The 27,692-nt window shown below is 53.7% G+C and overlaps 1 long non-coding RNA gene across 1 annotated transcript; it reads left to right on the top strand.

Moving 5' to 3' along the window:
* The first annotated feature begins 237 nt into the window (after nucleotides 1-237).
* LOC122462000 lies at nucleotides 238-27,135 on the top strand. The gene is made up of 3 exons (XR_006284317.1): nucleotides 238-354; nucleotides 24,268-24,343; nucleotides 25,582-27,135. It is a non-coding gene; the product is annotated as an uncharacterized LOC122462000 (long non-coding RNA).
* Nucleotides 27,136-27,692: the final 557 nt, after the last annotated feature.

The following is a 27,692-nucleotide window of genomic DNA, read 5'->3' as shown; positions in this document are numbered from 1 at the left end:
GAAGCTGCCTCTGGCCCTTGCCCTGTCTCTGACCCACCCTTTCTCAGGGAGGTTGCTGCGGAGAGTGGGAGAAGGCAGCAGTGGCAGCGTCTGGGGCTCTGGGACCCACTTCGGTGTGATTTACTGTGACTCCACCTGTAACAGGCTGATTGCCCCTTAACGGCCGAGGGGCCTGGGCCAGCCGCCCTGATTATTAGAGGCACTAGGCTCACCTGGGCTGGATCAGGCACTAGAGGGCCCAGGTGGCTGCAATGCAGGGAGAAGTTCAGGAAACTGCAGGACGGAAGAAAGGCTTCTGCAGGGAGCCCCCCAAGACAGGCTGTTCTGCAGCCAGAAACCTGAGGCTCCAGCCAGGTAGGACCTAGGAGCGGTGATAGCAGGAAAGAGCCCAGGCAGGGGGACTTGGAGGCCGTGGGCAGCAAGGGGTCTCCATCAGAAGGGCTGGGGTGCGGGGCATTGCTCCTGCGACCCCAGGTGGGACCAGCCCTAGGAGCGGGCTGGCGAGGGGAGAATGGAGGGGCTGTGCTTTGGGACTTTATGAGTTTTATTCTGAAGCTTTATTTAGGTAAATAAATGTGTGCCCCGCCCCTCCCTGCACCGAGGGGTGGTGAACGGATGAGAGGCACCTGGGTGAAGCTGGTTGAGAAGCTCTTTGAAGAAGAAATTGTTAGCAGGGCACCACAGAAGCCCCCCTGCCCAAGGGGTGTCTGGCCCCAGAACACGGCATGTGGAGGGCACCCCATGGGGCCAGGATCCCAGGGGAGACTAAGCAGCTGGAGACAGGGGGAGGTAGGCTGTGGATGGGGCCAAGTGGCAGACGTGTTGTCCAGGGTCGTTGTCTGTAGAATCATCTTCTTCCGAAACGTTCCTTTCCTGGCCCTTAACTTGTATCTTGTACTTTTTGCCTGGTAGCCATGGAAACAGATAAGTGTCACTTCTCTCCAGTATCTGAACTTAAACTGAATGATGGCAGTAAAGCACCCCTTGGGGCAATCAGAATTAAGGGGCGAGAGAACACCTGGTTTGTTCGGGAGCACAGGGCTCTCAGAGCAGTGTCCAAATCAGGTGAATGTCAGTGATCCTGCCATGAAATACAGAGCGCGCCTGCTTGTGAGATGTCTCTCCTCCAGACAGGATTCGGTGTGTGCGTGTGCACAAACCCTGTGTGTGTAACTGGGGAGAAGCAAGGCCCGGAAGGAGGTGTGCCGGCAGCCAGGCTCTCCTGAGGCCCAGCCTGTGCCCCACATACCAGGAGATCTGGGCTCCGTTCCCAGCTCCACGCCAGCTCCAGGTGTGACTGGGCACACGGCCCTGGCCCTGATCCTGCCAGTGCTCAGCGCGCAGCCTGCGAGCAGGGGTTACGGCGAAGAGCCTGGGGAGCTCTTGGCAGGAGCCGAGCCTGAATGTCTCTGCGCCTCCGGCTGCCATCTCTGGAATAAGGATGAAGAAGCTTTTAGGCAGGGAATGTCTCGCACTGTGTAAAACACACTTGTTTCACTGTCCCCTGGGCCTGCCAGTCTGTTTCCCCATCCGGTGGGGCTTGTCATAAACCACGGCTGTGAATGGTCTGGGGCAAACATGCTCCTGATTCCTTCTTGGTGCAGCACAATGGGGCCTAATCCCAGCTGGGGCTTCAAGCAGTTACTGGATATAAACAACAGTGCCCAAAACCCCTTCCCACGGCCAGGTGAGGTCAAATACTTTGTTTAGGCCACCCCTCAACAGAACTGTGGGCTCTTTAAGAATGTGGGGTTTGCACTGGGTAGCACCTAGAAGCCAGACCCCTTTGTGCCGGGCATCGTGCGCACGGAATAAAGTGCCTGTTGCTAAGAGCTGGGATATTTGTGTTTGCATCGGAAATAAGGCAGGCCCTGGAGAAGGGTCACCAGGGTTCACAATCAGGCACTTGCAACACTGGCTGCAGGGAGCCAATGCACCGCTCCGTGATAATTGTGCTTGGTGTTCGCCTTCTCGCTCCGGCAGGAAAGCCAGGCTGCCCCTGCTGCTGAGCGTCCCTGGCCCCTGCATGGGGTCACGTGGCTGTTCAGAGCGCCCCAGGAGCCTGCCTGTCGGGGTCGGCCTAGCAGGGAGAGCTGGGGTCTGCGGGGTAACTCAGCATCCAGCCCCGGCAGGCTCTCCCGGCGCGCAGTCTCAGGGCCCAGTGAGGAATCCCACTGCCCAGTGTCACAGCATGCCACCACCAGTTCCAGGTACGTCACACCCGAGCAGCAGCTCCCTGGATCCCCTTTCCTGGCTTGGCCTTTTATCCCCAGAGCTGTTACCCCGTGAGCTCAGCAGGCTCCCTGCAGGTGGGACGATCCCTTCTCCTCTCCCAAACGGCCTGCCTTCCTCCTGCACTGAGCTCCTAGGTGACCAGGCTGCTAGCTTCCAAAGGGCTCACACCCACTTGTGCAGGTGTTTGCAGGTTGGTGGTCTCTGTCTCGGACGCAGGATTACAGATGGCACCCGCTCAGGAGAGCTGCCTGTGGCTGCCCTTTCACAGAGGATGCCTGGAGCAATGACCCCCTAGTCCATCAGGCTTCATCAGTGAGGCAGATGCTTCTTATTCCGCCTCTAGGACGGGGCTTGGGGCTCTGCTTCAGGCCATTTCCCTTGACTGGAGCCCACCATGGCTATGACCAGAGCGGGAGTGGAGAGCAGGCCGCCATGGGGCGCTGCAGCGTGTGGAAGATGGGGACATGTAGTTCTGACCTGACGCAGCCAGCCCAAGGGCTCCAGCTGATGGCGGGAGTCAGAGGACGGTGACGTGGCCTGGCTGCTAGACCTGCTGTATTCTGGGCAGGTGCAGGGCCGCGGTGTGTCTCAGGCAGGCTGGAGGAGGAAGGTGAAGGAATCCAGACAGGAGATGGGTGGGGTTGACAGAACAGAAGGGACACTTTAGTCGGGGTTAGTAACACTGTGAGGAAGCAGAGGCTGGCACTGTGTGGGGGAAGAGGGAGCAGGTAATGCCCTCCCTCAGGTGGCAGGCTAGTGGGGAAGGCGTGGAAAGCAAAATCTGAGGAACAGCTGTTTACTTTCAGCAGGGGAGGGGAAGGCAGATCTGTCCCCGAGCTAATCCACGGATGGAGGAGCTTGTGTCAGGGTGTCTGCAGGGTGGGGAAGGCTACAACAAAGAGTTGGTGGAAAAGCAAATTCCCTGGCTCTCAGCCAGCATAAAGGACCATGTAGACATCATGCAGGAACTGTTCCTCGTGGCCTTGGGTTGAGGGAGGAAGCCCTCCTAAATTCTCAAATAATCACCTGTTTGCATCACTTCTGATTCTCTACTTCCCTGCATTGTAGCAGCTGCTGTTCCCAAATCCCCTGTTACTTCTGGGCTCTGTTCTGTTCAGGTTCTTATCTCCTTCCTCAGGGTTGCATCTGAGCATTTCTCCCCTGTTTGGAAAGACGTCGCCCTGTCATTCCCGGTTCAGCATGGCCCTCACATTGCCGCAACTAGGGCAGAGCAGAAACAGTGCGTTCCAAATGTGCCCGGCTCTGTGTCTGCGTCCCAGCCCATGGCACTGAGCTCCTGAGACCAGCTCAAGAGAGATCGAGAAAGGAAACTGGGCTCCTTCCATAACTGACACCTTTGCAGATCTTCAGGGTGGGCTAACGGCTGCTAAAGGACCCTGTCTGTCCAGTGTGGCCCTGGCCAGAGCTAGATAGTAGACCCACTCTCTGCCTTCTGCACCCCTGGGGCAGGCCGAAGCCCAGGGAAGGAGGCTAGCATGGAGGCCGTGGCTCTGTGGAAGGCCCACGCCCCCAGAGGGCTGATGCAGGGGGCACAGTGGCCCTGGACAGCTCTCTCCAGGGAGTTGAATCCCACTGCCCCGGGGAGGGGAGCAGGTCCCACCATAGACGACACAATCTGGGATCCTGACAGGTTAATTCCTTTTTGCGATTGGCTGAAAACAAGGGGGCACGTCTGTGTAAAAGAGGCAATCCTCCTGCGAAACACGGCTCCTCTCTGGGAAGAGTTGGGGTTGGTCTCGGCATCCAGCGGATGACCCGGGCTACTGGCCTGCTCTGGCAGAGTTCGCTGACGCTTGGAACGCTTGGCTCCCCGCTAGGCTTGCACCTGAAAGAGTTCTGAGCACCAAGACTAAGCAAAGCCCAGAATGGGGCCGTAAGATGGAGGCCGAGCTGGGGCAGTGGGTGGTGGTTAAATGGGGATAACCCACCCTTTGTCTGTCTCGTCTAGTGAGATGGTAAGCGCTGTGCGGCAGAGCTGTCTCTCCTGCCCTGTGTCCAGCACGCAGCAAAACCGAGGTCTTGATCCCCTCTGGGGCCTGTTACAGGTGGGATGGCCCTAGAAAGAGACTGGGCATAGCTCCACCTGTGGCTAGTCCTACGTCCTCTCCTCGGAGGGCAGCTGTGGGGCCAGGTGGCGGGACATGGTTACCAGTCTGGGTTGATGCTGAGCTATGTTTGAACGCTAAGAGCGTCCCTTGGGAAAGAGAACGAGGCAATGACGCTGGTGGGAACCCTGCTGATGTGCTGGTGGGTGAGTGGGCCGGGGGAGCAGGGAAACTGAGGCAGAGAGAGGATCACATGCTGGGTTTGAGGAGACCCTGTTTCGGAGCCTAATTACCATTGTGATAAACCAATGGGAAATCCACTCCTAGCAATGCAGGGCTGGAAGGGAGCTCTGAGGTCACCTAGTCCAGCCCCTTGCGCCGAGGCAGGATTCATCGCTGACAGAGCCAGACCCTATGTGCTTGCATTGCTTAGCCGCATGTCTCCCTGAGCCATGGTGCGTGCTGTAGCGTTGGTGTGAAATGGTGTGGCTAGTGAATCTGAACACAGGAGTCTCTGGGCCAGCTCTCAGGAAGGAATTGTGGCTGTCTGGGTTTTGCTAACACAGAGCATCGCTCAAAGGTCCGGGGCCTCCTATGCGGTGACTTAATGAAGCCAGGAGGCAGCCAGTGCTGCAGTGCTTCCAAAAGGGGCTGTGTCCCTGCAGGGAGGGCGGATGTTCCTATAGCAACTGCTGGTTAAAAATAATCCAGGAACAAGTCAGGGAGTCCTGCCACTGGAAAGCTCCCTGAAAGCCGGGGCTGTCACAGGGGGCCGATCACTTGTGAAGTGATGTCCAGCCGCGTCCCAATAGCCTGGGGATACCACCTGCCAGTTCTCGCCGTTGCAGCAGGGACTGTCAGTCCTCGCCGGGCCCTCCAGCCCACACAGGCTGATCTGTGGGCAGGAGATTCTGGGTCAGACGCTGGGTCAGCCCCTTCCGCTAATAGCCATCACACCAGCTTCCCTGGGGTGAAACGTCCTGCCGAGGGACTGGCGTGTGGCTCGCAACGCAGGGGAGCCGGCCGAGGGGGCAGGATACCCTCCCTCCAGCTGGGGGACACCGCAGTGTTAGATCTGGTACCTTGTCCCTCTCCTCCCAGTACAAACAAAGGCTGGGCCTGTCTGGAACTACAGCGCATGGAGAGTGGCCCCCATGTTCCCCCTCCTAGAGGCCAGACACCTTGTGGCAGGGCAGAGGGGCGTTCCCTGGCCTCTGGTGACGAGGGTGCTACCCCCAGCATGGTTCTTTCGCACAGGCCCTTGGCAGACGGTCGATTCACGTGGCTGCTTGGCAGGCAGCATGGACAGAATGCCTTTGCGAAGGCAGGGGGCCCAGTCACAGTGCTCCTGGGACTGGGCTGAACTGTAACCTGGGGAGTTCGTGTGTGGAGCCAGTTCATACCCCACCCTCTGCTCCTTGGTGCTAGGCTGTGAGGAAAGGCCTGCTGCTGATTTCCTGTTGAACCATTTCCCCAGCGTGCAAACCTCCCCTGAAATGTGCTCACACTTCCCCCTCCTCCCACACACAGCGTAACTCTGTGGGGATGGGCAAGTCGACACGTGGACATCTGGGGCCCAACCTTCAAAAGGAGATGCAGGCACGTTGCACCCGGAATCGCTCGTGCAATTGCACTTCAGCCATTGGTGGCTGCTGTCACACAGCTCCCTGTCCCTTTTGTGCTCACAAGTGCCACCATGTAATCCCATGTGCAGCTGCAAGGTTTGAGTCTCCAAACGAAGGGCGAGCATTCGTGTGTAAATGCCGATTGATTCTGATCGATAACCTCCATCTCGCCTTGGTTCCTGCCCGTGGACCTGACACAACGAGCTGCTGCCCTTGACTTCGCTGCAGGTGACTTGCCAATGTTTCTTCTTTTCCTCTTCAGTGCGAAGGAATGGACGAGAGCCCCTGCCCCCCCGGTGTAGACGCTTCCCCTAGCCTCTCTTCCTGTAGAGACGGCTTTGCAGCCCACCCTGCTTCTGCTGAATGGACGTGGCACGTCTCCAGCAAAAGGAGACTTATGAATCAGATGTTATCCAAGAGTCTGAAAAACAACCAGTTTCTTAAATGAATTAGAAGCAAATGTAGTGTCTCGAAATGGTGACTCAGGATAGTGTGGGAGCACGGGAACGCAGCAAGTGTCCAGCGCCGGGCTCTGCTCCTGGGGCAGTGTGAGCAATGCCAGGGGAATCTGCATGGATCAGACCTGTTGGGATTCAGGTCTGGTTTTTTTACTGTAGCCAGCGAAGGGACAATGCTGTTTTTTCCAGGTCTGTTTGCCGCCATCGCTCTCCTGGACTGCCCACGAGCTGCCTCCCAGCTGGCATGCGTGCAGAGGACGTGCTCTAGTGCAGTGCATGGGTTTGCTGCTGCTCTCGGGAATTTACAGAGAGCCCCATAAGGGCCCCCCAGAAATGGTCAGTGTCCCAGGCTGAGCTGTGTGTGCTCTTCTGGGGCTGTTCCCAAGGCCAGGACTCAACAGCGCACAAGCCCCAAATCTCCCAAAGGGCCTTACCCTCCAACAGAAATTGCTGGGGGGGTGTGGGAAAGGAAAACAGGTCTTCCGAGCTCTCTTCCTCACCCACCTGCCGTCCAGAATTAGATCAGGGAGCTGGTGGGGTGATTACCATAAAATAAGGAAATGGATAAATGACAAATAGCGAGTCTGAGTCAAAATATTGAGGTGTGTTCGTGAGGGAAGGAGCAGGGCCTGCCTCTTTGGTCCTGCTCTGTGTGCATACCAGGACTGGGGGGGGGAATTCGTGAACGTTGGCTTTGTCACACAGAGCGTGTTAGATCCAGGTTGCTAAAGCAGATCCTGTGTATACACTCACTCACACACTGGTTTAAAAGAACATTTGTAAGGTTGCAGACTCAAGCACTTGGCAGCTAGGAAATGCCAGAATGAAAGTTGCTGGGGATCCTTAATTCGTCCCCTGCCGTACCTAGGCATTATCTTTAATAGAGCTGGGCAAATGCCCCCCCTTCACTGGCAGGTCTGAGGAAAACAATTATTTTTGTTTCCGTTTAACTCAAAACCTTTTGGACTTTGGGTATTTTTAATAAGAGCAAAGGAAATGAAGAACTAGTCACGAGGGAGCCAGCGGGGGAGGAAGAAGCCTCTCTCCCCTGGGCTCAAGTTCTGGCTCAGCAGGGATCTGAACCCAGGTCTCAGAGGGCCCTAACCATGGAGCAAAGTGCCCTATGCCCGAGGCTGCTGCGCTTTCTGGGGCGGGGTCTGTCTCTCCTGTTGTAGCTGGTTATGCTGTATGAAATATCGCTGGGCTAGACCGAGCACGTGATGGTTCGAGCAGTCAGGGGGCCACCTGGGGTCTGCTCCCTGCCCTGCTGAATATTTCAATTGCCCCAGCAAGAGCTGCAGGGCCCCCTCCTCAGGGGAGGGGAAGGGGTGGCAAGGGCAAGGGTTCCCAGGCCTTAGCCCAGCAGCTGGGGTGTTCTCTTCTCTTGTCACCCCCAGAGTCCTTTGGGGTGCTATGGGCTGGGCTCCGCATCTCTCTGGGTAGAGCTAACAGCCTGTTGGTCACTTGAAACGCAGCACACTTCCTTAAATTTCACACCCAACTTCCTTTCCCCTCCGGGCTACAAATCCTCGGCTACAGCTGAGGGGTGCACAGAGCAGCTCGGGGGGTGCATGTTCCGAGTAGACTCTGCTCCAGCCGTAGAGTTGGCCCGTCCTCGCTGAAAGCTGTGAATGGTCCCAGGGCTGCTCTGCTGCCATGAATGGGAGGTGTGAAGCAGCCCCAGTCATGTCTCATCTTCACCCAGGCCAGATCTCTGACTCCCACCAGGTGTGGATGGTGCTAGGGCGTGGCCATGCAGGCCCAGACCACTCGAGGATTCCCCAGCTCCTGGGGCCATCAGCACAGACGTTCCTGCTCCTGTGTGTTTCCAAGCAGCTCTGCAGGAACTGAGCTCAGTCTCTGTCACCAGACACGTTGCCATCATGCCTCTGGAGTATGTGAACTACTCCGTGTCCCTGATTTACCAGAAGGGTGGATAATTTGCTATGAAATCCTGTTATCTCTGTAAAGGAACTAAACTGAGGAGAAATACAGCCATGACTGCCAGCCTGGAGACATTGCCATAGTGTGACGAAGCGGGACTGTTCTTAATGCTTCCTCTGAATAGTGTGGGGGTGCCTCAGTTTCCCCTAGGCAGTTCTTAAGTATCTAGGTGGTGGGGTAAGGGTGTATGATCATTGCAGAGCCCTAGAGGGCAGGTGTGTGCAGGGGTCTGGACACAGAGAATGGCCGACACCCTGTTTCCTGGCAACTGATGGCCTGGCCCTTCCCCCCCTGCAAGGTGAGAGCTAAAGGGTTGGAGAACAAAGGAATCAGGTGCCCTCCTGGCCCGGGAAAGGGACAAAGCCCAGAGGAGGAGGGGCTGGAGAGAGTTTCAGTTTGGGGCTGGCTGGGGACATGGAGTGAAGTGCAGACGGGATTGTCTGGCTCACTGCCCCCCAAAATGGACCCAGCTGAGGGGTCCTGTTCTCTGCACCTACAAGCTCTGGTTTAGACCATGTTCCTGTCATCTAATAAACCTTCTGTTTTACTGGCTGGCTGAGAGTCATGTCTGACTGCAAAGTTGGGGGGCAGGACCCTCTGGCTTCTCCAGGACCCCGCCTGGGCGGACTCGCTGTGGGAAGCGCACGGAGGGGCAGAGGAGGCTGAATGCTCCGAGGTCAGACCCAGGAAGGTGAAAGTTGTGTGAGCTGTGTGTCCTGAAGACAGTCTGCTCACAGAAAGGAGACTTCCCCAGAGTCCTGCCTGGCTTCATGGGGAGCCGTTCCAGAGCATTGCCCGGGGACTCTGTGACACATAGTAACTCAAGGAAGGGTTGTGTTTAAACAGAAGTAGCTGATTGCTTTCCTCTCGGGTAACTCTTTAAACTGGGCTGTGCTCAGGGTGTGGAGCCAGGTGCACTGGGTGGTCCTAATATTTGAAATGGCAAATACAACTTGTCCGCAGAGCCCCTGAAACGAACCGTCTGAGACTGAAGTGCAGTGGGTGGGTAGCGATGGAATCTGTGGCTTGTACCCAATAGCTGTCGGGTGTGAGGCTCCCCCTCTACCTTTCCAGCAGTGATTCACAGGAAGAACGTGACTCCATCCCAGGCTAATACTTGGCTGGTGAGTTGAATGACCTTTCTGGCAGGTACATGCCATGGTTTCAGGTGCGTCTCAAGCTGAGCGAAACATTGCCAGTGACCCACCATGGGCATCCCGTAGTTTGGATTTTTCAGTCCCCTGAAGTGTCACATCCTGTCTCAGTGGAAGATTCCTCTCCCCAGGTCACTAGCACAGCTCAGTGAGGGAGTTATCCAGGATCTCCAGCATGATGGAAAGGGAGAGTCATGAGAGGATTAGTGGCCATAACCGGACTGTTGTTTCCACTCCCTGCGAATTGCAGGATGAACGCGAGCAGGGTCCGACATCTCCAGGGTGAGCTGGTGACCCCACTGAGGTCAATGGGAACTTCGCCTTTGCTTCCTTGGAGTCAAGACTGCACCCTATATTTTTAAAAATCCACCTTGCTCAAAGTCTCCTGTGAAAGGCTGGGCTGGTCAGAGTCTAACTCCAGGGTTTCTTCAGCCCATATGGAAAAATACTCCATTTGCTGAGCATATTGCTTACTGAGTGGGTGATGCTCCTAAAAGTATTACACATAAAACCTCTTACGGATAGCAGCTCTGTCACTGGTCATCCTACAGAGCCAACTTCTCCTCCCCTTCCAAGCCCCACAGAATGCCACCTCCCTTTGCTACAGAACCAGGCTGATCCATCACCACAATTCCAGCCCCTCCCCTGCTCCCTTGCCCCATGCCGCCCCTTAGAAAGACTTTCAACTGTCTCTCAAGTCATCCCAGCAGGATTTAAGGGCCCAGTCCAAAGCCCAGCGTAGTCCGGAAGACTCCTACTGACTTCAGTGGGCTTTGGACCAGCGCCCAAGTGCAGGAATGCCCCCCTATCCCCTTGTCTTATCTCAGCCCTGCTTAAGGGGCCCACCACTGGGCACTTGACAGACACGTTTCTCTTTTCTAATTATATAGCTAGCCACACCTGCCCCATTGCTGGGGTTTCCCAGTGCATCTCCTTGTCTCTAGGTCTGGCTTTTAGGCTAATTTCTCAGGGGCAGAGGCTGCTCCATCATTCTGAACCTTGTGTAGTAGGAAGAGAGCCTGAGACATGAGGCATGGTGTAAGAGGCCTAGTGTAAGGCTTGAGGCCCAGAGTCACCACCAGAGTGATGGGATTTGTGATAGAGTCCTTGGTGTTAGAAACTGGAGCAACGCCAGCAATCATATTTGGTTGGTAAATTCTGCTGCCATGAAATTGTCTGTTCAAAAAAAATCTTCTAGTTTTGTGAACACAGGGACAGGCAAAGGCTCCCCATGGCCTAGCGTAACTCGATAAAATACAGGCAAACCTACGGACAAGTTCAGTGCAACACGTCAGCTTGTAACTAGGCTGAACACTTCCAATGGAAAATAACTTCACACTGATATTTCTGGATCTGCTAACCCACAGGAGCTCCCAGACATGTGGAGGAGGCGCTGAATTGTAATTCAATTTGTAGCGATTATTTCCTAATTAAGACTAGCAGAGGCAAATGTCTGGAATGGGAGGGAAAAGCCTCTTTATTCCAAGGGATGGGTTTGAAAAGGAGAGGGTGGGAAACTGGCAAGTACAATTATCAGGAGGGGATTAGTTTTGGAGACTCTTGGTTCAAATAGTGCAGCGATGACTGAGGCCATTGTTAAACTGGCAGCACGGCTCACCCAACAACCTCCTGGGAATTCTCTCGGGGCGGGGGGTTGTTCTTGTGGGGCTGACGCCCAGCCCTTCTGCGGGCACCACTCCCCTGGAAGGCCAGGAGATTCTCGGCTGAGTGACGAGGGAGAAGTTACAGAGGTAGATAGAGGAAGGGGTGAGAGCAGTGGGGTGAGGCAGGAGGGGATGGGGTCACTGGAGGGGCAGGTGGAGGCATCTGAGGTAGGGATTAGGCAAGAAACCTGTCTCCCTCCCTGAGGAGGGAGGTCCCCGCAGGTTGTCTTCATCCTGCCTTGGAAAGCAGCAGCAAGGGCTAGGCTTCCCAGTGCAGATCCAATAGCCTGGGGGTTAGAATACTCCGCTGGGACATGGGACACCCTGGTCTGAACTGGGTAGAGTAGGGAGTCACCCATGTCCCCCTGGGCTACTGGCTACCCACCCTGCTCTACCGGGGAATGATGCCTGTGGGAAAGCTGCCCACCTACATGGAGATGTGCTGCGGCTAGTCCTCTTTATTCCGGCAATTGCGTAACGCTCTGTTAGCGAGAGACCAACTCCAGCTGCAGATCGTGTCCATAATGACTCAGAGATGCCAGGAGCTGGTCAAGTTCTTAGGTCCGAGTTCTCGGGGTCCCATCAGTATATGAAAGTCCGAATAAGCAATCAATGGGTCCTGCAGGGGTTGCTCTGAATCTCGAGGTGCCAACATTCCGCGCTGAGCCCGCAACAGATGTCACTTCTCTTGTTCTTGTAGAATTTGTGCAATTGCGGCAGCTCATCTCGGGCACTATTTTCAGGTCTTTTTTCATTTACACGTTGCAATTTCATGGGAGCAGCGATAGTGTGTTGGACCCAATAATCTTCAGGTTCCAGTGTTGTTAAACGGAATACCGTAAATATTCCTCCAAATGAAATTAATGCAAAATTATGCAGTTCTTCAGTTTGGCTGGTTTAATTTTAGAAACTCATTTTCTCTTTCGCTCTCGACTGAGAAGTCATTACAATGTTCATTGGATTATGTCTAACGTCTAACCCTGTAAGTGTCTCCAAATGTAATAGTATGTTAGCCAAAAAAGGGAAAATATGTTAGGGCCTTTTCCTTGAAATTTACAAAGCTTTCGGGCTTAACATTAAAGGTTTGAATTATTACAATAAGCAGAAAAGTGCTTTCCTGATCTGGGTGCGGGGGACTGGACTAGAAGACCTCTCAAGGTCCCTTCCTGTCTGTGATTCTAACAGAGAACAAAGTGTCCTGCAGCTGTTGTATTCAGGGCCCAGAACTTGCTGGCTGCAGGATTGTTCTTCTGACTCTAACTTTTATTTTAAAAATCCTTCTCGACACTTTTATGGTCGGGAAGGAAACTTTTAAAAGCACAAGCTGGATGGGAGCTGCTACAGCACTGGCTCAGTCTGCAGACGGCCTGAGACCATTGCTTTTTCGGGCATGAACCATCCCAGTTATCCCAGCGGGGCACTAACTTTGAAACCAAACATCGGCACTGAGTTATTTTGAGAGCTGATCTCTTTAGGAGGAACCTCCATAATTCCAGTCTGTCTTCTGTGCCTTGTGCAGTGCCAGAATCTCCAAATATCCCATAGCCAGCTGCAAAACCTCCAGCACCTTCCCCCATACAGTTAAGCATTCTGAGGGCCAAAATCTGGGGCCCCCTGAAACCATAATAGTAAAAATAAACTCATGCAAATATCCAGATGCCACAACCAGTTCTCCTGGGGGCTTTTTACTTCAGATGGGATTCATGCCAGACCTTGGTTTTAAATTAACCGAAGGTGTTAGCATTTCATGGGGGGAGCCTAGGAGACACCGGAGCCTCACCAGAGAACTTGGCTCCAGCCTGCTGCAGAGTATGCAGGGGGGGCTTGATTAGACTATCTGTAGGGCCCTACCAAATTCATGGCCATGAAAAAGACGTTACAGACTGGGAAATCTGGTCTCCCCCTGTGAAATCTGTATAGTATAGGGTAAAAAGCACACGAGACACCAGATTTCACAGGGGTGACCAGCATTTCTCAAACTGGGGGTCCTGATTGAAAAGGGTGTTGCAGGGAGTCACAAGGTTATTTTGGGGGGGTTATGGTATTGCCACCCTTACGTCTGCGCTGTTCAGAGCTGGGCGGCCGGAGAGCGGTGGCTGTTGGCCGGGCGCCCGGCTCTGAAGGCAACGCCCTGTCAGCAGCAGTGCAGAAGGAAGGGCGGCAATCCCGCACCTTACCATCCTTCCTTCTGCGCTGCTGCTGGCGGGGGCTCTGCCTTCAGAGCTGGGCTCCCCGCCAGCAGCCCCCGCTCTCCGGCCGCCCAGCTCTGCAGGCAGCGCCGTCACCAGCAGCAGCGCAGAATTAGGGGTAGCAACACCGCAACCTCCCTACATGAACCCTGAGACCCCCGTCCCCAGAACTCCTTTTGGGTCAGGACCCCGACAGTTACAACAACTTGAAATTTAAGATTTTAATAGCAGAAATAATGAAATTTAGGATTTAAAAAAATCCTATGACCATGAAATTGACCAGAATGGACCGTGAATTTGGTAGGCCCTAACTATCTGCAAATGTAGCCCAAAGCCCTGGGGCGGCGTTGCAGAGCAATGACCTACCTTTCCGACGTCGCAAGTCTTGGGTGCTCCGTTTTACTGTCCCGTCTCAGGAGGAGGTTTGCCCAGGGATGATGCTCACGCCAAGAATGATTACAGCCGGCAAGAATAAAACCAGCCAGCAGGACCCTCCTCCAAACTGTACACAAAGGCTCCCCTTTCCCCACACCTTGGGCCAAGGCCAGGCCCGCAAGCCTTCTCCAGAAAAGCGGCCCAGCGAAAGTTGTGTGTCCACAGTTGCATGAACCCCGCACCTGTGCCGGAGGTTACAGCTGCTGTGGAAAGGGCTGGCCCCGTCCCTCGGGCCCCGTCACTCACGTTGGGTGGAATAAAGGTTTAAAAGCGGGAAGATTAAGTCTGCTGCGGGGTGGCTCTGGCAGAGAGCAGACTGCAGCCCCACAGTGCCCAAGGGGGACTGCAGGAAGGCTTCAGGGAAACTGCCCTCACGAGGCCACTCACTGACTTCCCCCAGTGCCTACAAGGAAACAGCCACTGGGCAGGACGCGTTTGGCAAGCTGTTAAGAGCTCCACGTTGCTACCCTCGATCTCTTCCTAGGGTAGGGACTGTGGGACTATGTTGAGGGGAGCAGGAGCCCCCAGCCTAGCTGGCTCAGTTTTGCAGAGGAGATGCCTGTTTATGCAGACGGGGATGCCCTACGGGTTTTGCAGCGGCCAGACAGCAGGAAGCGCCTGTCTCAGCCTGAGGACGGTGAGAGGGTGGGAAAACACGAGGTTGTAAGTGAGACTCTGACCTGAGGCATATCGAGCACCGCGTCCAAACGACAGACAGCAGCTCCCTGTCGGAGCTCTAGGGCATTCTGCTGCTCAGGGAGTGAGGAGCTCCTGAGTGTTAATCCTGCCTCTGACGCTGGCTCAGCAGGTGGTCTTGGGTAGGTCACTTCACCTCTGTTTCCACCACCTCACTGGATACTACGAGGCCTAATCAATTAGCCTGTGTAAAGTGCTTATTAAAATATCGGGTCAGCTTGCTTTTAAAGCAGTATCTGGTGTCATGCAGGGCCATGTCCTGGCCCCTGCGCTCTCGTCAGGCAGTGGATTTCATACTGCAGCTCATTCATAGGCATCGAGATGGCTGATCTCTTGCTCTCAGGCCTTGATGATGCGGGTGACAACATCCAGAGCTCCGACAGGTTTCGCAAGGCGCTCCAGCAAATGGAGGAGGAGTTGGCCTCCATGTTTCATGGTCAAAGACAAAGCTGCAAAACCTAGGGTCAGACCCTCCCATGACCCCAATCTTTCTGAAGCAGTCTCCAGCCTTTGCTATTTGGTTCTATACTCACCAGTTTCTGCAACTCGCACATGGAGGTTCCTCACCGGTTTGGCATCGCAGCATCTGCCATGGGTCATTTACGATGAATATGGAACCAACATCTCAGCCCGACATCCAGGTTCCGTATCTATTGGAGCTGTATCCTCCCCTTACTGCTGTACGGTTGTGAAGCATGGACCCTATGCTGCCCAGAATGGGCAAAGCTGGAGGCTTTCCACGCTCAATGCCAACGTTGTATATTGGGCATAAAGTGGAACAACTTCATCCGTAATGCAGATGTTTACAGTCGCTCTGGTCTACAGACTCCTGGGAACATTGTCCGCGGATGGTGTCTTATGCTTTTCAGACATGTCACAAGGATGCCACAAGACATTCCAGCAAACGGTGTTCTGTGGGTGGCTTGTGACTTCCAGCCCGGGACAAAATTCCACCAGCTGAGGGGTGGAGGCGGACCAGAGGCACAGCCCCTATTACATGGGTGCATTGAGTCTGTTCTGACGTTGGACTTTCAGCCTGTCAAGCCCATGAGGAGCAGACCAAATGGCAAACAACCTCTATGGCCGCCCATTCGGCTAAGCATTGGAGAAGAAGCAGTGCACTTTTTGGCATCATTATACAGTCAGAACATAGCAGAGGTGGTTTCCTAACTAGACTCTTTTGTGCTTTATTTTGTGGGGTTTTTTTTAGTATTCCAGCCTACAGTCCTGTAGTGCAACCCAATCAGCATTCCATGAATTCTTTGCATAGAAGAAAAAATGAAGCATGTGGTTTTTAATCTTTAATACCATTGTATTTCTACTTTTATGCCTTAAGAAAACTAAGGTCTTGAGCTGGCATCCATATATTTTACCATTCACGTACTTTATCAAATTCCCATTCCAACCATTTCTGTGTACCAAGAGGTTAGGTAAATATTAGCCCATACCTTTCTGGTAGTTCTTTGTGCTTCTAACACTGCTAACAACATCGGAGGATCATAACCAGAAAATAATTCTTCCTCCTTACGATGCCTTGGATATATAGGCTCAAATTCAGATGTGAGGTGTGAGCTGGGGTAAGGCACCCATCCTGACGAGTTGTGTGGGAACCTCTCCAGGCTGGCAGAGCATTGTGCCGAAAGCCCCCAAGGGGCAAGTTAAATGAAGAGTTTAGCAATTCAAACTCTACGCTCCTCAGTAAATTGCTTTTCTTGCTTCCCTCCCATCTCCTAGCCCGTGGCCACACCCTCGTGCTTTTAAATAATTACCCAGCTGATGCAAAGTCCCGGTCTCAGGATCATTATAGATCATTAGCAGCTGGCTTATGGTGAAAGCATGCAGACAAAAGGCGCGTATGTGCTGTATAGCCAATATACACGATCAGTCTTTCCACACACAGAAATGGTGTCAACATGCAGTTGGGTGAGAGACTGAATGAGAGATTAGTGATGGGCGAGAGAATCTTCTAGCTCTAGGATGCTGGTTCAAATCCAGCACCGGTCAGTAAGGACTGAAAGCTGGTACAGCTTTATGGTGGCCTTTATGCAGTGAGATTGCTGGCGTTGCTCCAGTTTCTAACACCGAGGACTCTATCACAACTCCCATCACCGCAACTCAAACTAACTGGCAAGCTTGTTCCAGTCCCACCACAGAGGCCATGGCAGAATGTCCCTGGGGACAGGACTTTGGGTATGTCTACACTGCAGTTAGACACCCGCGGCTGGCCTGGGGCTGCAGGGCTATTTAACTGCAGTGTAGACATTCTGCTCTGGGAGCCTCCCACCTTGCACGGTCCTACAGCCCAGGCTCCAGCCTGAGCCTGGACATCAGCGCTGCCCTGTGAGCCCGAGTCAGCTGGCATGGGCCTGCCATGGGTTTTTAATTGCAGTTTAGACAGACCCTTCTCCGGGGGCGAGAGGAGAACTCGTACTCTGCCCTAGAGAATTGTTCTGTAGAGGGCTGCAATCACCAGGCAGGGCAACCAATACAGCAGTTGTGAAGGCACAAAAGAAGTTGGATCGGCCTTCAGCTTCCCGTTCTGTACAGCCAGCGCTGGTTTGGGGTTTGTATGTCTGCAACTTTCCTGTGTCCTTCTATGTACTAAGTCCCTCACTGTGATTTTTCATGTAGGTTCTTCCATATGCAAGAGTCACTTTGTGTGAGATTTGGTGTAATGAAATTGGTCTTATACATGAAGTATGTTAAGAAATTGCTTGATCTGAAGTGTTGCTAGGATTCTGGGTTCTGCTCCAAGCTTTGAATGTGACTTTTGTCAAATCACTGCAAATGGATTTACCCATCCATTAAATGAGCACAGTAATCTGCCTGGTATCTACCCTGCAGGGGTTTTTATAAACCTGAGTTAGTGATCTGAGATCTTTGGATTAAAAACCCAGTAGAGGTGCAAAGTAGTACTAGGATTTTCTCGCCATATTTCTTTCTGTCCTTGGTACCATGTTGTTGTCTCTTGCAATGATTCGAGTAACCCTGCCCTCTCTTCTCCACATTCTATGTGCCGTGCCACCGGGATTTTAAATGTAAATCCGAGTGGTTCTGAACAGCTGAGCTTTTGCATAACAGTGAAAATTTAATTTTGTAGGCTGGAAAATCTAGATTGTGAAAGTTCATGGAATAAGCATGGAAGTCAAGGCTCCTCCCTACGTGTCCAGCCTATGACATACCACTCCAGAGCAATAGCCTTTCAAAATGCCTGCTTTGCCCATTTTCTGGGTGGCTAAAGCAGGTGTGAGTCGTGCACAGCCGAAGGTCTATTGATCTGTGCTGAAAAGACAGTCCAAGTGCAGTATTGCAAGAGACAGTGTCTGTTTGCTTGCCAAAGCTGGTGCAGGACAAATCCTGCTTTGCTGGAATGACTCCACTGACCGAATATCAGAGAAGCTCCTGTTCCACGCGCAGACGTGAGGATGATTCTAGTTTGATGCATCTTCCTGGCTACAAACCTGAGTGTGTGAAGACCATGCTTTAAAAGCAGCTTGCCTTTTATAGCTGTTAGAAGGAGGGTGCTAAGAAAGTAAACACACAGAATCCTAATTCCAGAGCCACACATCTGCCTAGCTATGGAGTGCAGGCTGACTATGGCGTATTCCCCCTCAGGGATCTGACAACACGTCTTCAGTCTCAGAAATGACCATTTTTAAGAAATATGATTTTTTTTTAAAGACACTGGTTCATTCTCCCCTCCCCCATTGTTTCCCTGCACTGCTTGCTGGTCCCTGTTCCCTCATCTATAGATTTGCTGTTAATGAAGATCCCGAGTTGGATCTGTTTTCTGTTGTTGTCATGGCTATTGTGTCCACCCTGACTGGTTAATTGCCTTCACCCTGCTTCAGCGTGTTCTCCAGTTGTACAGTGAAACTCTTACCACCTGCCTGGTGCTCTGGGTATTATCCTGTATTTGGGGTCCATCACCCTCCATTTCGCCTGGCCTCTAAACTGGAGAGACTGGGTTTGCCCTCTGGCTTACACTGGCCACAGGTGGAAAAGGCAGGTGTGTGGGAGGGCGGCTGGGGGAAAGTCTGCAGCAGCTCAAGGCAGCTGCCACCTCTCTGCTGTGGGCCCAGGGTGTGGGGGGAAGCATAGCATGAAAACTAGGCTGGACAGGCCTGGGTGGGGCATAGCTGGGGCACCCAGAGGATGTACTGGGGCAGCATTCCTAGGGCTCCTCCTAGGCAGAAACTCCTCCCACCCCACAGAATTCCCCACGGAGGTGGAAGTCTGGCTTAGCCCAAGCTGAATCCTTACTGGAGTGCATCACACCTGCCATCTGCACCTCCCTTCGCCAGCCAGAGTGACTTGGGGCTCAGTGCATGGAGGGTCCAAGGTGGCCCAGCATGACAACTTGCCCTGGCTCTGTCTAGAGGCTCTGAGTTGTACCCCCAACCTCCAGTCCCATTGGAAATCAGTTGTTTTTTCCAATCCCAGAGCCTATTCATCCACCTCCCCTGGTCTCCACCACTCTGTATGTGTGACCCTGCTCCAGAGGGAACGGGGTGGCCCCCAGGGCAGTGGCAGCACCCCCCGCCCCAGGCTGTGTGGGACCAGCTCCCATGGCTCCGCTCGGGGCTATGTCATGAGCTTGCATAGCCTCCTGCTTCATCCACAGCCCTTCGCAGTGGATCTTAGCGCCCCAATGGAAGGTGTACCCTGGCTCTCCAGGCTCTGGTCTTTCCACAGTGCAAGGAGCTGCAGTCAAATCCCCTGGGCTGAGCCCCCCTGCAGAAACAACCACGCCAGTTCATCGGCCGCCCTGCTCCAGGGCAGCTCTGAGGAATGCGCCGGGTGGGCATTCGGTCACTCTGAAAGCAACATGGTGCAATTCAATACAGACGAGTGCCACGTACTGCACAGGGGGAGGGAAAGTCAGTGCAGAGAAAAGGATCTGGGGGTTAGAGTGGATCACAAATGGAATGAGCGTCGTCAGTGCGGGGCAGGCGCACAAAAGCTGAGGGAAGATGTGGACAAATTGGAGAGAGTCCAAAGGACAGCAACAAAAGGGATTGATTCTCAACCAGGGGTACACAGGGGTCTTGCAGGGGTACATCAACTCATCTAGATATCTGCCTAGTTTTACAATAGGCTACATAAAAAGCACCCAGCCAAAGCCCACACCCCTGCCCCAGCCCGGTGAAAGTGAGTGAGGGTGGGGGAAAGCAAGCGACGGAGGGAGGGGGGATAGAGTGAGAGGGGCGGGGCCTCAGAGAAGGGGCGGGGCAGGGGGCGGGGCAAGGGTGTTTGGGTTTGTGTGATTAGACCGTTGGCAACGCTAGCCTGAGCTGCGGCCCTGCCCACCGCTCTGCTGCTTGGCCACCGAGGCCCTGCCCAGGCTCCCCTGCCCCAGGCCCTGCTCTTGCTTGGCCCCCACCTCATAGGGCCCCCCTTGCTGCTCGCTCCTCCCCACCACCCCCTCCCCATAGCCTGCTGCCCCTCCTGCCTTCAGGGCATGGGACGGGGAGGGGGCGGAGAGGAGCGAGTGGCGGGGCCCCCCCCAGCAGCTGACAGGGTGGGCGGGTGCTGGGGCCCATAAGTGGCAGCGCACTCCAAAGGGGCGGGTCGGCCTTTTTGGGGGAGGTTTAGCCTCCCCGGCCTGGGATACCCGCTGCCCGTGCCTGGAGCAAAAGATCAAGTCATCACTGAAGCCTGCAGAGTGCCCCAGCATTGGGGGAGTGGTAAATAACGAAGAGCCCGGATCACTGACTGACACCGAACGATCTGGATTGCCATGCGTTTCTAATGCGGCTAACTGTGTCCGTCTAGGAACAAAGCGTGGGACGAGGGACTCTCTCCTGGGCGGCAGTGACGGAAGGATGTGGGGGCCGTGACACTGGCTACGTCTTCCCTGGAATGGTCCGCTGACTCGGGCTCGCAGGGCTCCGGCCACAGGGCCGTAACATTGCAGTGTAGACGTTCCTGCTCAGGCGGGAGCCTGGGCTCTGGGGCTCTGCAAGACGGAAGGGCCCAAGAGTCCAGGCTCCAGCCAGGCCCCAAACGTCTACACAGCCATTTTTAGCCCCACGAGTCTGAGTCAGCTGACCCAGGCCAGGCTGTGGGCCCTTCATTCCAGGGGAGATGTACCCGCAGTGGCCAAAAGGGCTAATGTGATCCTGGGATGGCTAAACAGGGGACTCTCGAGTAGGACTACAGAGGTTCTTTTACTTCTGTGTTTGGCCGGACGTGACCGCTGCTGAAATCCCCTGTCCAGTTCTGGTGCCCACAGTTCAAGAAGGAGGTGGCTAAATTGGAGAGGGTTCCGCGGAGAGCCAGAGGATGAGAAACGGATTAGAAGATACGCCTGATAGTGGTGGACTCAAAGAGCTCAATCTGTTTAGCTTAACAAAGAGACGGTTAAGGGTGTCTTGATTAGTCTCTAAGGACCGACGTGGGGAACGGATATTTGATAATGGGCTTTTCAATCTAGCAGAGAAAGGAATAACACCATCCAATACCTGGACGTTGAAGCTAGACAAATTCAGACTGGAAATAATAGTGAAAAATTAGCCATTGGAACAACTTACCCAGGGTCGTGGTGGATTCTCCATCACTGACAATTTTTAAATCAAGATGGGATGCTTTTCTAACAGCTCAGCTCTAGGAATTACTTGGGGGCAGGTCTCTGGCTTGTGCTATACAGGAGGTCAGACTCGATGATCCCAATGGTCCCGTCTGGCTTGGAATCGATGAATCCGTCATGCATGCAGCAGTTCAGTAGGAAAGCTCCACACCAGGGTCTGATATAGATGCAACCAAGGTTCGAGGTGGAACTGGGGCCGAAGTTGCCTTGAATATCTCATTGGGACCCTGTGCTTTTTTAAGGGCTTCAGGTTGCACTCCCTTGTCTCTTTCTAGCTCTGTCTGGCACAGCAGCTCTGCTGGATCTGGGACAGCTGGGCTCCCATTGCTCACCCACCCTGCTGGATGTGCCCTCCCACAGGGATCTCCTCCTGGGAGAAGTCGCTGCAGCCTCGGAGTGCCCATGAAGATGTCGGGGAGACAATGGCAGTTCAGTGCTGCTGCGTGAGGCCTTCCCCCTTCAGGTGGAAATGGCCAGAGAAACACGCAGCGCTCAGGAGCAAGCAGCCTGGTCCCATTTCTCACTTAGGTGCCCCAGTCACGGAACAGGACCCCCGGCGCTGGGAGCTGTACGAACGCATCCATTGGCTAGGATTCCTTGGCAGTTCCAGGGAGGTGTCTGCAGCATTTTCTAGCCTCCTGCACTGCAGCATGGTTTGGCTTGCGCCTCCTGGCCAGAGACAAAGCAGTGCCTTATCTCTGCGCTGACCTCAATCCAGACCCAGTAGCATGAGCACACGGGGAGGGGACAGGACTGCTAGTATCTCCCCTAGAAAGCACCAAGGGGGAGTGTGGAACCGAGGCTGGATCTATCGGTGCATCAAGGGAACGGCTGCTTGGAATGGCAGCAGAGAAGTGGGAGATTGCGATTAATCATGTCGGCTGCCTCGATCTTTTGGATCGGCGTCAAGTCGGATGATATCCTCACTTGCTCGTGTAAGTTATCCTCCTGGGAAAGGGTCTCCTGCATAACTAAGCATGCCTTTCAATCGTGCCAAAATTTTAGAAGATTGATGTGGTAAATTTGCTCTGATTTCCGGCGGCCTGGCTGCCGCACCTTATAGTTCACCTCTCCCACGGCTTCGATTACTTCATACGGTCCCTGCATGCAGAGTTCTTATAAAAATTCAACCCCCCCCCCCCGTTTCTTGAATTTTTTGGTGAAAATTGCTATTTCATAAACCACATTTCTGTGAGGTATGAAGTATGCATCAAACATAGCCAGAACCCTTTCACAGTCATCTTTATGATTGTCTTCAGTAGAGTCAAAGGATTTAAAGATCTGCTCTGCCTGCTTCCCCATAGCGTCAATTAAAGAAGATACACGTATATCTCCAGTTTCTTTGTGGAGCTTGGTAGCAGCATGAAATTTTGCAAACTACTGTTTCCAGTCGGAAGGTTTTGTCAAAGGTGAAGCTCTCTGGGGCACTGAGGAGTGGCTTGTTGAGGAGATCCTGCAACTTATGTTGCTTTGTTCCTCCTGATGCCATGTCATGTCCCTGTACTGGATATGGACTGGCTACAGAGCTTGCTTTTACACACCAGATGTGTTTGTCATAGGATCCTTTAATGTTCTGCCAGGTATGGCTGAGGTTTGTTTAAATAAGGTGTTTCACGCACAGTGCCACTTAGTGGCTCAACAGTACAGTACAGATCAGCATTTCACTAGGATGGTCTCTAGACATTAACTACAGTCACTCCTCGCTTAACGTTGTCGTTCTGTTCCTGAAAAATGCGACTTTAAGTGAAACGTTGTTAAGCGAATCCAATTTCCCCATAAGAATTCATGTAAATGGGGGGATGGGGGTAAGGTTCTAGGGAAAATTTTTTCACCAGACAAAAGACACTCTCTCTCTCTCTCTCTCTCTCTCTGTGTATGTGTATGTGTATATATATATATATATATATATATACACATACATACACACACACACACACACACACACACACACACACAGTATAAGTTTTAAACAAGCAATTTACTACTGGTACACAGCGATGTTGATTGTGAAGCTTGGTGGAGGTGGTGGAGTCAGAGGGTGGATATTTCCCAGGGAATGCCTTGCTGCTAATGATGAACTAGCACTTGTCTGAGCCCTCCAGGGTTAACGCACTGTTGTTAATGTAGCCTCACACTCTACAAGGCAGCACGAATGGAGGCAGGGGAGACAGCATGGCAGACAGAGACACACCCTGTGTGTGGGAGAGAGATGTGCATTGCCCCTTTAAGTACACTGACCCACTCTTAAGTGCTCTGCCTTTTTAAGTTAATCAGCAAGCTGAGACAGCAGCTGCTGCCAGGAAGCTCCCTCCGTCCTGAGCCCTGTCGTGTATCCCCCCTGCTCTATAGAGATGGAGTAAGTGGGGGGCAGGAGCAGGAGGGAGGGGGACACTCTGACATTAGCCCCCAACTTCCCCCACTTTGCCCAGCAAGCAGGAGGCTCGGGGAGCAGCTCCAAGGCAGAGGGCAGGAGCAGCTCAAGGCAGTTGGGGGAGGGACAGCTGAACTGCTGGCAGTTGCTAGCCTGCTGGGCGACTGCCGCACAGGGAACTTAGGGGAGCAGGGAGCTGATGGGGGGGCTGCCAGCCCATCCTGGTTCCAAGCCCCCCCTCCCCCCCCCCCCAGCTCGCTCCAACAGGCAAGCAGTGGACAAAGCAGGCGGCTGCCAAACGACGTTCTAAGGGAGCATTGCCCAACTTTAAACGAGCATGTTCCCTAATTGATCAGCAACAAAACAACGTTAACTGAGACGACAAGGAGTTCCTGTACTGGCTTCTTAAGGAAGGGATAAGTGGGACAGACAATGAGTGCGATTAATAGTGTCATGAGGGATAGCGGGTAAGGGCCCAAGCCTGCAGACGCTAACTGGTCGGCCCAGAGCTTTTGGTGCCCACAGCAGTATTGTGGCCAGCGGTAGGCGCTGCCCCAGCAACGAGGGCTTACAGGACTGGGCCCTACCTCTGGATGACTGAGGAAGCTTTCCCTGGAGTTGGTAGGCGGGGGGTGATGATGCTGATTCTGATCGTGGGGCACATTGGAGCTGGGCTGTACTCACCGTGTGGAGGATGACTGGATCTCTGCACTCTCTGTTCTCTCTTAGTCTGCTTACAGGCTACATGCACAGACTAGCACACGATCATCTGGATGACTGATTCCTTAAGAGAGAATGAATTTAAGATGCTCTAAAATATTGCAAACTTGTTCTTCGGCAGCATCTGTCATCTGAGAATCCTAGAGCGCCACGTCCACGCTAGCTACGCCACCCAGCGCTCCGGAGCGGTGGGGTAGGTCAGTATTATACCCACGTACGGTACGAGTGGACTGAGACATGAGGAGACGTGAAGTGACTTGCCCACAGAGCTGTGGGAATAACAGATTTTGGTTTTGTTTGGTGGCAGGACCAAAAACTGAAGAGGGAAAAATTTGGTTTTTGTTAACCCCAAACTAACATTTTTCAGGATTTTTGTCAAATAAAAAGTCAAAACTTTCATTTGGGGTTGAACAAAATGTTCTGATTTCAGGCATCTTAAACCGTCTTAAAAAATAAAAGCAAAGGAAATGAAGGGCCAGATTCACAAGGAGTCTCAGGTGCCATCCACAAAAGAGGAGGAATTGGGCCTTCTCTCCCATCCCCAGTGGCTAGGACTCCACCAAATTCATGGTCCATCTTGGTCAATTTCATGGTCATAGGATTTTAAAAATCTTAAATGTCATAGATTCAGATATTTACAGCTGACATTTCATGGTGTTGGGCCCCCATGGTTACAACCCAAAAGGGAGTCATTGGGAGGGACTGCAAGGCGATTGTGTGTGGGGGGGGGGGGTGGGGAGGGTGAGGGGGTGTCACGGTATTGTCACCCTTACTTCTGCACCGCTGCTGCTGGTGGCAATGCTGCCTTCGGAGCTGGTTCCCAGCCAGCAGCCGGGGGAAGTTCCCAGAGGTGGGCCTGCCCGGGGGAGGTTCCCAGAGGTGGGCCTGACCTGGTCCTGGGGGCGGCCCGTGCAGGGGAAGAGGAAGTCCTGTCCCTCCCCAGCCTGGCCAGGACTAGCAGCTGGAGCCCAGCGCATGGTAGGAGCCCCCGGCTGGGGTGTGCCCAGCCCTTCTGCTTCAGGCCCAGTACTCATGGGTTACAGGGGCCTTGGGCTGGCTGTGCGTGTGTCATCATTTCACCCTGGCCCATCTATACGGCCAGCCATGCCCCCCAAAAAGTGAGGGCCCCATTCCATGCCACCCTCACTTCTGCACTGCTGCTGGCCGCAGCTCTACCTTCAGAGCTGGGGGCCTGACCAACAGCGGCTCATTCCCCAGCTGTGAGCGACGCCCCGCGATGAGCGGTCTCCCACGGACTTGGGGGGGACGGGCACCGCTAACCCACGGCGGTTTGTCGAACTTTCCAGGCTAACACTTCTGTGATGGTAAAGGGCCCGATCCTGCTCTCCTTGAAGCCAAGGGGAGTTTGGCAGTTAAGTCAATGGGAATAAGAACGAACCAATTAGTTTAAAACCTTTAAACTTCCACCCTCTAGTGGCAAACGCCTAGACGACAACTTTCTATTGCCTTCGGATGGATTCTCACGAAGGGGAGGAGCGTTACCCCTGGAATCAGTATCCTGGTCACGAGCCGTACGTGTCAGCAGGGAACCTCCTCATTTCCATAAACTGTCCTGCCCTCGGGCTCGGCTCCTTTTCCACCTTCATTGTCACCTTTGCACCCAAGCCTGCCGCAGCTGGGATCAATGGGCAGCAGCACCAGGCCCTTGTTTTGTGGGCTCCTCAAGGCAGGTGTTTGGTTCCTGCAATTAGTCTCTGATGCCGTGTGTGCCTTGACTGTGTGAAATCCGTCCCCATGGTACCTCCCCAGCACTTCCCAAAACACTGCATTACTGTTCCCTCTCTGTTCCACGGGGTCAGGGTCACGGTCTCCCTTGTGTGGACGCGCACCTGTCGCTTGGGGGATTCTCCACCTTACCCAGCTCAGTAGCAGAAGGAGCCCTGCAGGGCAACTTCTGACACCGAGCGAGCCTGGGAGAGCTGGGAAGGATGCAGAGTTGACGTCAACAAAAACAAGGTTCTCCATAGCAGCAGGTCGGTGAAGAATCCGTTGGGCCGTGAGCTGTAACTGCCCGAGGGAGGGGAGGTGTGTGCAGCAGGGTTGGTCTGCAAGAACAGAAATACTGGGGGTCTGGGCAGAGAGAGAGTGTCTCAAGAAACAGGTTTTCTCATGTTCCCGAAATAGTTCCAGCATGTGAACCAGGCACAATGAAACCTGAGCAGCAAGAACTGCCAGGAAACGTGCAATTCCGGTGTCTTTCCCTGTTCACGGAGGGCGCAGAGCAGCACTGAGGACTCCCAGTTGCTGTCTGAAAGGTCCCTTCGGTGGGAAAGCCCGGCCTAGGACACCGGCGGAGGAAGTGTGGTGTTAGGCTATGTTCTGTCTGCTCTGTGAATACGTACTTGGATGGCAGCTACGAGTCTGCCAAGAGGAGGCTCAGGTTGGCTTGCAGTGCCCGTTCGAGGAGGGACTTTGTCTGCAATCTATAGCCTCTTTCGGAGAGAGCATGTATGGAAAGGTCAGTTCAGCCTCCCCTTCATACGGATAATGGGTCCTTGGTTTGCCTCGTGCTAGGTCTCAGCAGTTGCTCACATATGACTGGTCACTTGTGTTAATGGAGAATTAACAGTCTCCAGCACCGAGGGGCAGAATTCTGGGCTGGGGTCTCTCTCCAGGCTGGCGAGGAGAAGATGGATTTGCTGCTTTTCCTTTAGAACTAAAACTGATATTTCAACTCTTCCTTCCCAACGGAGCCCTCCTCTGGGCTCCTACCTGAGTCAGAGCTCGGCGTGATCATCGGCCAGGCCAGCTTATTGTGCAGTGATCTAGTTGGTTTGGGAAGTCAGTTTATTTTCCTTCTCTAGAACTACCCACATCTTGTCCATCCTGGAGCACTTTACTAAGCCATAGTCGTGAGGGGTGGGACTTCCTGGCATTGGCCAAACTGCTCCCATTGCAATCCATGGCAAACCTCCCCTTGACTCCCATGGGAACAGAGTACTGCTGATCAGGAATCTCACGTACAGAACGCCGACCCGTGCGACAGCCACCATCTGACACGCTTCATGGCAGTGAGGGGCTCAGCTTGGGTGAGGATCCCATAGCAAACTCTCTGCTTGCAGAGCACGATGGGATTTCTAACGCCCTTGCAGAGCAGCTGGGACGTTGGCTCATGAGAACGACCCAAATGCAGTAACCTGTAATATCTGCCTTAGGGTCAGAAAGCGAAGGGCTGAGCCGACCCTGCTGGGACTGGAAGCTGTGGTTCCAAGGAGTGCTGGCATGTTAAACCTGAGGCCGGATCACTGAGCTGTCTTGTCACTTTACTGGGATTTCACCCTTTGTCTCTTTCCAAGGCAGAAGTGAAACGTTCTGTAAACGCTTGGCTTTGCAGCCAGAGTCCCGAGCCTGCAGACTGCAGTGCAGTGTCAGCAGCATTCCAGCTGGGACCCACCAATAAGCACTTTTTAAAGCTACCATCTTCCAGTGGCAAGGATTATTTGTGGAAATGCAGTCACACAGCAGAGTACAAGAGATTAACCTGCTTAGCCAGCCCTCTTCCTCTCCAGGGCGGGCTCGGGGACA

This window comes from Chelonia mydas, chromosome 10 (assembly GCF_015237465.2).
Source record: "Chelonia mydas isolate rCheMyd1 chromosome 10, rCheMyd1.pri.v2, whole genome shotgun sequence".
Lineage (NCBI taxonomy): Eukaryota > Metazoa > Chordata > Testudines > Cheloniidae > Chelonia > Chelonia mydas.
This window is presented reverse-complemented; position numbering and strand designations above follow the sequence as displayed.